A 10,766-nucleotide genomic window follows, 5' to 3' on the forward strand; every position below is an offset into this window, starting at 1 on the left:
AACGCAATTCAAAATATGAAATTACTCTCGACTTGGAATTTCGACACGGATAATCGTCAAACCGTCTCGAGATTGATATCTCGAAAAGGGCCTTGACCAATCGTCTCCCGATCGCTCATCACGCGACACACGATTCCCGCCTTCGTTTCACGAAGCGTTGAAACGAAGCGTATCTGGTTGGCTCTCCGCGTTCCACCGAGGCGAATGGGCCATACATGCAGGTATCCGGCCAGAGGCGATTAAAGAAAGCGACACGCCGCATATGTCACAGCGTTCACACGCCCCGGCGCTGCACCGACACCGACACCCACCGCGCCTCACTCGCCGATACCGGCAGCCCAGACCGTTTTCACGTTGCACGTGAACGCGTTCGCCTGTTCCTCCGGTATCGTCGCCTCGTGACTGTGTGCGCACCGGCCCTCCGAGATGCAGGTAGCTCTCTCGCGTACCTGACCCCGTGAATGCGATCGCGAACGCGCGTCCGTTCCGCTCGGACTGGCGTCCGCACGTACCCACACCGCTCTCCACCGCCGCCGCTCCTTATTATTGGCCGGCCTCTGCGCCCACGGACACGTTGCACGGCTGGCCCGCAACCTGCCTGTAATTGATTGCGCGCGTGCAATCATTCGTTGGACCACCGATCGCCAACCAGTTTTCTCGATTCGTGTTTCTCCACGGCTCGCTCTTTGAATCTTTGATACGGATGGATGGGAGAGGGTGCCGATGTGTTTTACGATGTTTGGTCTGTTGTCTGGTATCGTTAGTTTCGATGAGAATCGTGCGGCACGTTCTTCTACGTTATAGGGTTCCCTAGCGTCATCTAGGGATCCCTAGCGTTGTCTAATACAAATTGTATATGTATCTTAACGCGATTCCTCTAATTTTTCTACCTTTGATCTTTTCTCTTTCGACTGTATATTTATCAATTATTGATAAATTAATTGATATTTTTATTGATTCTGTCAATTAACAAAAATAGAAGTGAAATCGCTTCGATATCTTCGAACGCGCGAATACTCGAATTCGCTGCAAGAATTGTGGGAAGACACTGGGATACTCGATCGGAATGGAGGCGTAAAATCGTGGAACAAAGAAGAGAGGCATTCGGGTCGTGGAGAAAGCACGGGCAAACATTGTGCACGGAGGTTCGTCCAGCAACAGGAGGAAAAATGGGTGGAGAGAAGGCAGGTATGGGAAAAAATGGTGGAGAGGGAACAGCTGTTCGGAGGAACGAAACGGAACGGAACGGAACGGAACGGCCATTCGCGAGAAGAGAAAGACGGATCAGAAGGCAGAGCGCGGTCGTAGCGACCGTAAAATAAACAAGCTGGTAATAAACCGGCAGCGATGTCCAGCGTTGTAAATTACTCCGGCATGGAGAGAGAGACCTAACGCAGCACGGAGCCAGCCGCGTTTTATGGACCGCCCTGCACAATTCCCGGATCTGCGATGATGGCTCAATACAGTTGGACACGAGGTGTGCTTCCCCCCTCATCGTGCGTCGCTTCTTGGAAATCGATGGTATCGATACTCTATATGGCCTTTAGAAATGTACTAGAAACGTTCTAAATTGTTATCGCCAACGAATCGAATTATATTTGATTACTTTACTGTCATTAGATTATTAGAAATAATAAATTCGAGTTGGATGATTTAGTTGGATAATGATCAATCGTATTAATTTGTTTTAATAAAATTATTAAGAGAGAAAAATTCTCGGGGGTCACAGAAATCTTTAAATTCGATCCAAGCGTAATGTGTTCGAGACGATTTATCTCGGATCGAAGAAAATCAGAGTGAAATTTTTCGATGGCCTCGAGACACGAGTGGATGGAATGCGTTAACGGGAACATTCAGCGAGGCTAGGTCAATGCCGATCGACCTCTCGCTCAGTTTCTTTGCCAAATACGAAGGTCGATCGATCGAGGATGTAGCGGATGACGTAGATCATCCTCGATCTTCGACGTTCTAAAAGGTCAACCCGTGTAATTCATCCTTCGATGCCCAAGAAGAAAGTTATTATCGACTATTTTCCAACTTGAACTTCTGAGATTGCTATTACATTTCAAGATCAATTAAATGGATTGCACGCTCTGCAAACTTCGATGAATAAATAATCGAGAAGGTAATAATCATTGAAAACGCACGAATGTTAAATTAAATTGAAGGAAAATTATCGATTAAACGACAAGTATTTGTGTATCCAAAAAAATAATCGTCAGAATTTACAGATTTCTTTGTTCTTTTTTTTTTTTTTTTTCAGAAATATATTCTTTATGAACACTACGTTTCACTCCATTTTATGAAAATATGTTCGTCCATCGTCGATCGATTCCACGTAGCGCTTTAATTCGCCCAGAATCTTGTCAAGTGACTTTTACCGGTTTTTCTCGTCTACGTCGTGACTCGATTCGATGCTCCGGATGGCCTTGAAAACGGCGACAAAATACGAAATATCACGGCGTAAATCCACCGTGTCGATTTATGTTCCCTTCGTTTTAATGTCAAACGCGAATAACACGAACACACTTCGAAAGGAGATAAGCGCTTATCAAGGACGAGGTCTATAAATGACGATAATTATAGCTTTAAAGGGTAAAGGAAGCCGCTTAACCGCCACGATCAATTTTTAAAAGCCGCGATATGATCGTGATTCCCTTAAAACGTTTCTATCCTTAATTAATCCCTGATTAATTCCTTTCATTTATTCGATTGCTGTACACGAATTTTCTGTTATCCCCGCAAAATTATTTATCTTTCGAGTTGGGATAAGTCAATTTGAATCGAATCGAAAAAGTATAAACTCAAAAACATATTAAGAAACAATATGATATATCTATATATATATTTACTCAATGTATATAAGACAAGCAATATACTTAATTTTACATGACTTTTTTCTATATAATTACATATAATAATAACACTGTCCATTTTGTCAAAGAAATTAATTAATTAAATCTTACTCTTTATAATCTTACACCATTCAATTATACAATGTTGGAAAAATTTCACAAGAAAGATCCAATGACGTTATCATTGGATTTCCTCCTCGCTTTGTACGAAAATTTCGCTTCGAAACAGTGTTTGCGTTCAACGATCCGAGATAATCGTAAAGCGAACGTTTCGTTCGTTTCGCAATGAAACGTGGAGACGACGGCGCGATGGTTACGGTGTTCCTTACGGTCTCGCGTACCAGCGTGGCCGTGGTACGCGTACGAGTCGCGTCCCGTTGATATCGCGCCAACACGCACCACTGATAATATCTTTAATTACCGCCACCTGGACGAGGAGGGGCCTCTGACTCGATCAACGACAACACCGTGTCGGGATCGAAGTTTGACGAGTCGATTCGACGACAGTCGAATCGCGACTTAATGACGGCGGATAACGTATGCGCTAAACTAGTCGCTTATCTTCGAATCTTGAACGATTCGAAGACTGGCTGATAGGAATTTCTTCCAATGTTTAACCAGTCTTTGATTAATCGATTAATCTTTATTCGTTCATTTAAATTCTATTAGATACAGAGAAGTAAGGTTTGTGATCCATAGATTATTTAAATATTCAGTGCTTTTGGAATTTTGTGACATATTGGGAATAATTTTTTTTTTATATAAATGATTAGTTATTTTTGTAACTTTATGAGTTAAATATGTAGAAAAGTAAGAATGAATGGAAATCATTTATAGAGACATTGCTTTAAATTCTATTAGAAAAATAGAGCTTGATCATACACTTTTGTAACTTTAAAAGAGTTTATAGAGAATTTTGATGATTAATTTTATGAATTAAATATGTAGAAATATAACTACGAAATCATTTATAGAGACATTGCTTTAAATTCTATTAGAAAAATAGAGCTTGATCATACACTTTTGTAACTTTAAAAGAGTTTATAGAGAATTTTGATGATTAATTTTATGAATTAAATATGTAGAAATATAACTACGAAATCATTTATAGAGACATTATTTTAAATTCTATTAGAAAAATAGAGCTTGACCATACACTTTTGTAATTTTAAAAAAGTTTATAGACAATTTTGATGATTAATTTTATGAGTTAAATATGTAGAAATATAACAATGAATGGAAATCATTTGTTTTAAATTCTATTAGAAAAATAGAGCTTGATCATACACTTTTGTAACTTTAAAAGAGTTTATAGAGAATTTTGGTGACTAATTTTATGAGTTAAATATGTAGAAATATAACAATGAATGGAAATCATTTATAGAGACGTTGTTTTAAATTCTATTAGAAAAATAGAGCTTGACCATACATTTTTGTAATTTTAAAAAAGTTTATAAAGAATTTTGATGACTAATTTTGAGTTAAATATGTAATGTAGAAATATAACAATGAATGGAAATCATTTATAGAGACATTGTTTTAAATTCTATTAGAAAAATAGAGCTTAATCATACACTTTTGTAACTTTAAAAGAGTTTATAGAGAATTTTGATGACTAATTTTATGAATTAAATATGTAGAAATATAACTACGAAATCATTTATAGAGACATTGTTTTAAATTCTATTAGAAAAATAGAGCTTGATCATACACTTTTGTAACTTTAAAAGAGTTTATAGAGAATTTTGATGACTAATTTTAAATATGTAGAAATATAACAATGAATGGAAATCATTTATAGAGATATTATTTATTTAAATTTTATTAAATATATAGGAAAATAGAGCTTGATCATATACTTTTAAAACTTTAAAAAATAAACTAAATTTAAAAAAATTTACAAAGAATTTTGATAACTAATAATTTTTTAATATTTCAAAACAATGATTTTTTATAACTCATTTCTCAATCCTTAAAATACTCGTGATTTTTGAATCGTCACATGATTATTTCTTTTTTTACAAATAATATTAATACAGACAATTTTAGAACGATGGAATCAACGCAAGTGACTTCTCCATCTCGCCACATTTTCGAGATCCAAAGCCTGGAAGACTTGCAGGCGTCCAAAGTTCTCGTTTCGTCTAGGAAACGAACATTTCCTCTCGTGGAAGCCTCGCGTGGTCTCGCGATTCTCCACTCGTTCAACGTCCGAAAGACACGCCCGGTATTGCTTTCAATTAGCAGCACCTGGAGATCGGTATCCGGTACCATCGCGGCCAACGACAGAGGTGAGCTCGCCGCGCAAAAGTTCGCCGATAAAGCGAGCCGCGATCCTCCGCGGGAACTTAATAATGGTAATTACAAGGAAGCCATGAAAATTTATGATGTTATTCGGTTGAATGTGCGCGCGCGCTCGAACCGTATGGAAATGGAAGGTAGTAAAAAACTTGAAAACTTTTTCCATCTTCCCGTGTCTTTTCTTCGAGTATATATTCCATAAGTTAACGAAGGAATATTACGATTGTGATAATAATCGTGATGATGATAATTGAAAAATGGTTTTTGGAAAATGAGAAATATATCAAATGGATATATTATACAAATTTATGGAATAGTGTATTGAAAAGGAAAAAAATTGAAGTAATGAATTTACTACGTAAAAAGTTTAAAATTAGCAAGCGATTTATGAACGAGACATAGCATAATTATTTCGAATTATTTCGGTATTTTGCCTTTCAGAAAAATACGTTGTCGAGGAAGGGGACGTGTTTTGTTGTTTCGTTATGTCTCTTAATTTGTGTGGAATATCTTGTGTATCCGCATATGCGATGCAATTAGTGATCAAATTCTTCGATATTGCTAAGTATCGGCGCCAATATTGCTCGCGACGAGAAATTGGAATTGCGTTTGATGTTCCGACGATGGATTCCCGGCAAATGGACAACTCGTGTTCGCAAATTTTATAGCGCCATTTTTGAAAATAAGAATTCGGATATTTTGGATATCGGTGGTTTTTTTTTTCAAAGAAATTATTTTAAAAGTATCATCAATTTGTAATTATAAATATTGCGCATTATTATAAATTAAATTTATTCAAGTAATAGTAATAGGTTTATGCAAGAGAAAGATCAATGAATTGGAAAAACGATCGAAATAATTTCTATGCAAATATTCTTAATCGACGCGTTCGCTCTGGCGTAAGTTTCCTTTTTCTCTCTCTTTCTCTCTCGTCATTATCTCGATATTATTCAGCGCTACGTTAATAATATGTGACTCACGACAGAGAACAGAAAAAAAAAAAACAAGTTTGATTTGTTTTTGCGGATCATTGCGGAGACCTTGCATAGAATGCTTACGAGTCACGAATTCCGCTTTTAATTTCACTATCTTGTCACGAGATTTCTACCTCATTTATCTAATTTAATCTCAACTGTGACAGTACATTTAATTACTTAGATCTATTGTTTTCAATAATAAATGCAAAAGTGTGTTGCAAATGCAACAGTACATGAATATAAATCAATTAATAAAAGAAACCATAAAGCTACTATTTAAACGAACGTAATTAATGTTCTGACTAAATGGATCGAAACTTAAATAGTAGAAAATAAACTTTATATTTATTTCTATATATATATATATATATATATCTTTAATATTTTTCATCTCTAAGCTTAATTATGAGGACTTAGGACACTTTCAATTCGTATATTATTTTTATTATTTTACCACTTTACGAGGTACTATTTTATATCTATATCCTAACTTCAACGTTTAACTTCAACATCAAACTTTCAACCACCAAATGATTATCCTATCTCGCAACGAGTACCTCGATTAAGCAACAATGTAGGTAAGTACACGAAGCAATAATCCACTACGTACAACATCCAGCCACCGTAAGCTCGGAAGCCTTCGAGCTATTCGACCGGTCGCGCAGTATCGTCGCCTCTCACGCGGTGGCTGGTGAGGTCAAGGAACACGGCGCGTCGACCGATCTCATTTTTCGTTGGCGCTTGGTACGAAACGCGCGCGCGCGTATCAGGCGCAATGGTTGCAATGCGTCCCTCGGCGCATGGATCGCATCTCGGCCTCGACCGATGTTAAATGGCCGCCACGGCGCGCCGGGACGCAAACTAATGCCCCGCGTCCAGCTCGTACACGTAGCGGCGCGACTGCTACCGAGCTCGGTGCCGGATTCCGCGGCCCACCGCGTAATGAATCCACTTTGCGCCGTGCCGCGTTTCCTTCGACTTTTTCCACTTCCCCTCCCGCCCGATCGGTCTTTCTTTCTCTCCGTGGCAGGCCACGAACGCCACTTAATGAAATGTCACAGGTGTCCTACCGATCGCCGAGCTAAATGTCGCCGGCTTCCCATACCCCGCCTCGGCGAGCCAAGCGATTTCGACTTTACGCGGAATGCCGTGAAGATGACGCCGCAGATACCGACCGGTACCCTGCTCTCTCTTCCGAACCCGCGATCCTGGAATCTTATCTCGTGTCGACAGTGTGTTTGTGACTCTTGGTAAATTGTAGGGAGGAGTTGGGTTATGGAATTTATTTATTTTTTTTTTTTCTTTTTGTTTGGATCGTTTCGAATCACGTATATTTCTATTATTCTCGACCGATTCGTATATATAGATGATATAATGTCTATTTTTTCTTGCATTTAACATAACCTATATCCAGATTAAAGACTGTAAAAAATTACGCATAACGGTGCAATACGTAGATAAGTACATATTGATAATAACACAAGCTGTCGACTTAACATGGATAACACAACGATTCCCGTGAATCGAATTCCAGAAAATAGTGGAGAAAGCGATGCTGAAATGTTTAGATACTTACATACCTTGCGTATTTTTTTACGTGTAAATCGAATAGAACGAGATACATCAGTCAGCTTATTCAGTGATTTATATGTTCAACAACCTCTCCAATCATCGCCTCATCACTAATGTGCAAAGAAATCCCGCACTGACAAGTATGTAGAAAGCATATGATAGAAATTGCACAACTAGGATATATTCAGTAGAAAAGCGCATAAAGTGCAGCCATGTCAGGTTTCAACTGAGGTCTTGAAAAGATAGGGAGAGCGACGATCTAATTCCTATTCCGCTGCCCTCTCGAGGCACGTCGATGAATTATGATACGCATACTTACGAACCCCCTTGTTCACGGTTCTGTACACTGATTCCGATCGCTACCTCTCGCCGTGCGTCGATCTATCGATCGATCGATCGATCGATCCGTAAAGCGACCTCTTTGGATTCGATCGATTTTTCTCGTTCATCTTCGTGGACTGTTCGAGAGAAACGTCAAAGCCATCCGTCACCGATCATTACGCGCTCGCGGATTTCAATGTCCTTGTTAAAAGGGATTGCCTCGTGCGGTGACCTACGACACGCGGCAAGCTGACGAGAAGATAGATGGCGGCGCACGATTTCGCCGACTGTTCTGCTTAGAGCGCAGCCAACTTGTTACGATTTGTTGCAGCATGGGAGAACGGTATCGTGGAGGAAAACCTGCACACGAGAAGCGAGACATCTCTATCCTGGTTAAGTCTTTTTCAATTTCTTTTGTTTTCCAACTGAAGAATATGTAGATATTGTTAAACGAGGAAGTTAAAGGAATTTATATCCACGTAATTGATGTTTAAAGTTAGGTTAGGAATTGAAAAATTTGAATGTATTGTTACTTGTTGCAGATATGTACAAAATCTATTAAGATCGTGTTATGCAAATTGCGTTAATTGCGACAATAAAAAGCTTTCATGACTCAATATATCTTAATTGCTAAATAATAATTGAATGATCCATTAAATCACTGAAAAATCGTGCAAATTTAATTCTATGGAAACGAATAAGAAATGTGTATATATATATACACGAAATAGATTAGTGATTAACGATATAGGATAAAAAGTCATAGAATCATCATAAACATTGCAATTTAACTTTTATGGAGATGACGGTCGCTTTTGATTTACTTAACATGTTTCATTTAGCAAGAACAAGTTGGTCTCTTGAGTTTAACGGGCCACCTTCGAATACGTACAAGGTAGATCTTCTAAGTGACGTACACGGAAATGTTCCTTACAAATGGTCTTAAGCAAGTTGTAAACTCGTAAAGCGCATAAATTCGAATGACACGTGGAACAAGTAAGAAAGTCCTTGCGATTTAAGGTATTCTAAGGTATTCTACAATTCTGGATTATATAAGTAAATATTCTCAATATATATAACTTTAAATTGTTCAATTATTCATAATTAATTCTTTCTTTCATCAATTTTACAGTTCTTTTCTCTTCGTCGATTTTTATTGACGAAACATCTGAATTTCTTGAAATCAACTCGAAGTTTAATCCAACCAATGGTACATGCGCATAATCGCGTTCTCGTTGCTTGTCACGGGGCCCGCTACGTTTCCGTGAGTGCGATTTACGCCGTGAGCGTGGTCGTCGGTCGAAGCCAGGATAAGCGGCGTTTTATGGAGCCCCATGCGCCGCTCACTCCATGGCGGAAGGGACGCACTTTGTTCCGCGGCTGCGAATGTATCCCCAGGCCTCGATCCACCCACAAGGAAGCACTTGAAGAAAGAGAGAGATGCCTTGTCGCGGAAAGATTGTGGTCCATACGACGTGTCAGTTGAATTCTCTATATGGTGTCGCACTGACAAAAGAACATTAAAGCAATATGACTGTCTTTTAAGAAATATTATAACATTTTATTTTTTTGCTTTGAATAATTGACCATTTCGTCATGTTATACATATTTACATTTAACATAAATTTTGATTTATTATTTTACAAAATAACTGGTTGATTTGAAATGGTAATAATCTAATTTAAACTTCATTTTGCTATCTTTATTTTTTGGAATGTTTTTTCTTCATATAACGGAATTGTACTGGTATACGATATTTAATGCTGAATTTTACAGGAAACTAACGTCGTCTATTTCTGGACACCCTGTATGAGAAGATAAGTCGAAAGACAGCAGCGGAGAAGCAGTTAGGCGCAAGAAGGAGTGACGGAGGGAGGCAGAAGAAGAGAGACTCGGCAGGTGAGGTGTCACGAGGCGCGCGAGTAATATATCGTTGTTCGGCCCATCGTAGGTGGGTGTGCTCATCCCGTGGTGCTCGGTCTCTGGTATCTCACCCATGCCCCTGGCGCTAAGAGAAGAAGAAGGCTAATGCTGGTATAAACGCGCCCGATCACTTTTTTTCCTCAGGCTCTTTCTCCCTCTTACCACCTCTTCCTCTCTCTTTCTCTCCTACCCTTTTTGATGTTTCTCTTTCTCTTTCCGCAAGATTGCTATTAGCAAATGCCAACGTGAAACGTGCACACCCGCGCTCACCTGCCTGCCACTACACCTCGCCGATATTTTTCTTTTTGGTATTTTGTACTACAGAGATTTAGACAGATCATGAAACAGTTATTATATTGTCCTTCTTAGAATGTTTTATCTAGCTATTGAGGAGAAAATTAAAATTTAAAAATGCATAGAACTTGAAAGGACTGTACAGGATATTAATGAAAAAGTAAATAAGATGACACTGTTTTATTTTATCTTGTTTTAATTTAATAAATATGATTTTATGTCATGATTTTTTATAGAATATATTAATAATATAATAATATAATATTAATAATATATATAATATTAATAATATTAATAATATACTTGTAGAAAGAGCAGATGTTCACCATATAAAATACCATCTAATTATAAGAAAAACAACCAACAACTTATGACACAATAGTAATAAGAAAATTGATAATACAGTTAGTAAATTATAGATATTACTCAAATGGTTCTTAATTATTTTAATTAAGTTTCAAACAACTGGGATGTATTTTTAGTTGGAGAATGATTGGTTCCAACAAGGATTCTTGGAAGGGCG

General features: G+C 38.0%; 1 long non-coding RNA gene across 1 annotated transcript; it reads left to right on the top strand.

Annotated features, from left to right (window-relative positions):
* The first annotated feature begins 6,645 nt into the window (after positions 1–6,645).
* On the top strand, positions 6,646–10,350 carry LOC102681981. The gene is made up of 4 exons (XR_004150062.1): positions 6,646–8,418; positions 8,569–9,046; positions 9,159–9,694; positions 9,803–10,350. It is a non-coding gene; the product is annotated as an uncharacterized LOC102681981 (long non-coding RNA).
* Positions 10,351–10,766: the final 416 nt, after the last annotated feature.

Source organism: Apis dorsata, unplaced genomic scaffold (genome assembly GCF_000469605.1).
Source record: "Apis dorsata unplaced genomic scaffold, Apis dorsata 1.3 scaffold_139, whole genome shotgun sequence".
Lineage (NCBI taxonomy): Eukaryota > Metazoa > Arthropoda > Insecta > Hymenoptera > Apidae > Apis > Apis dorsata.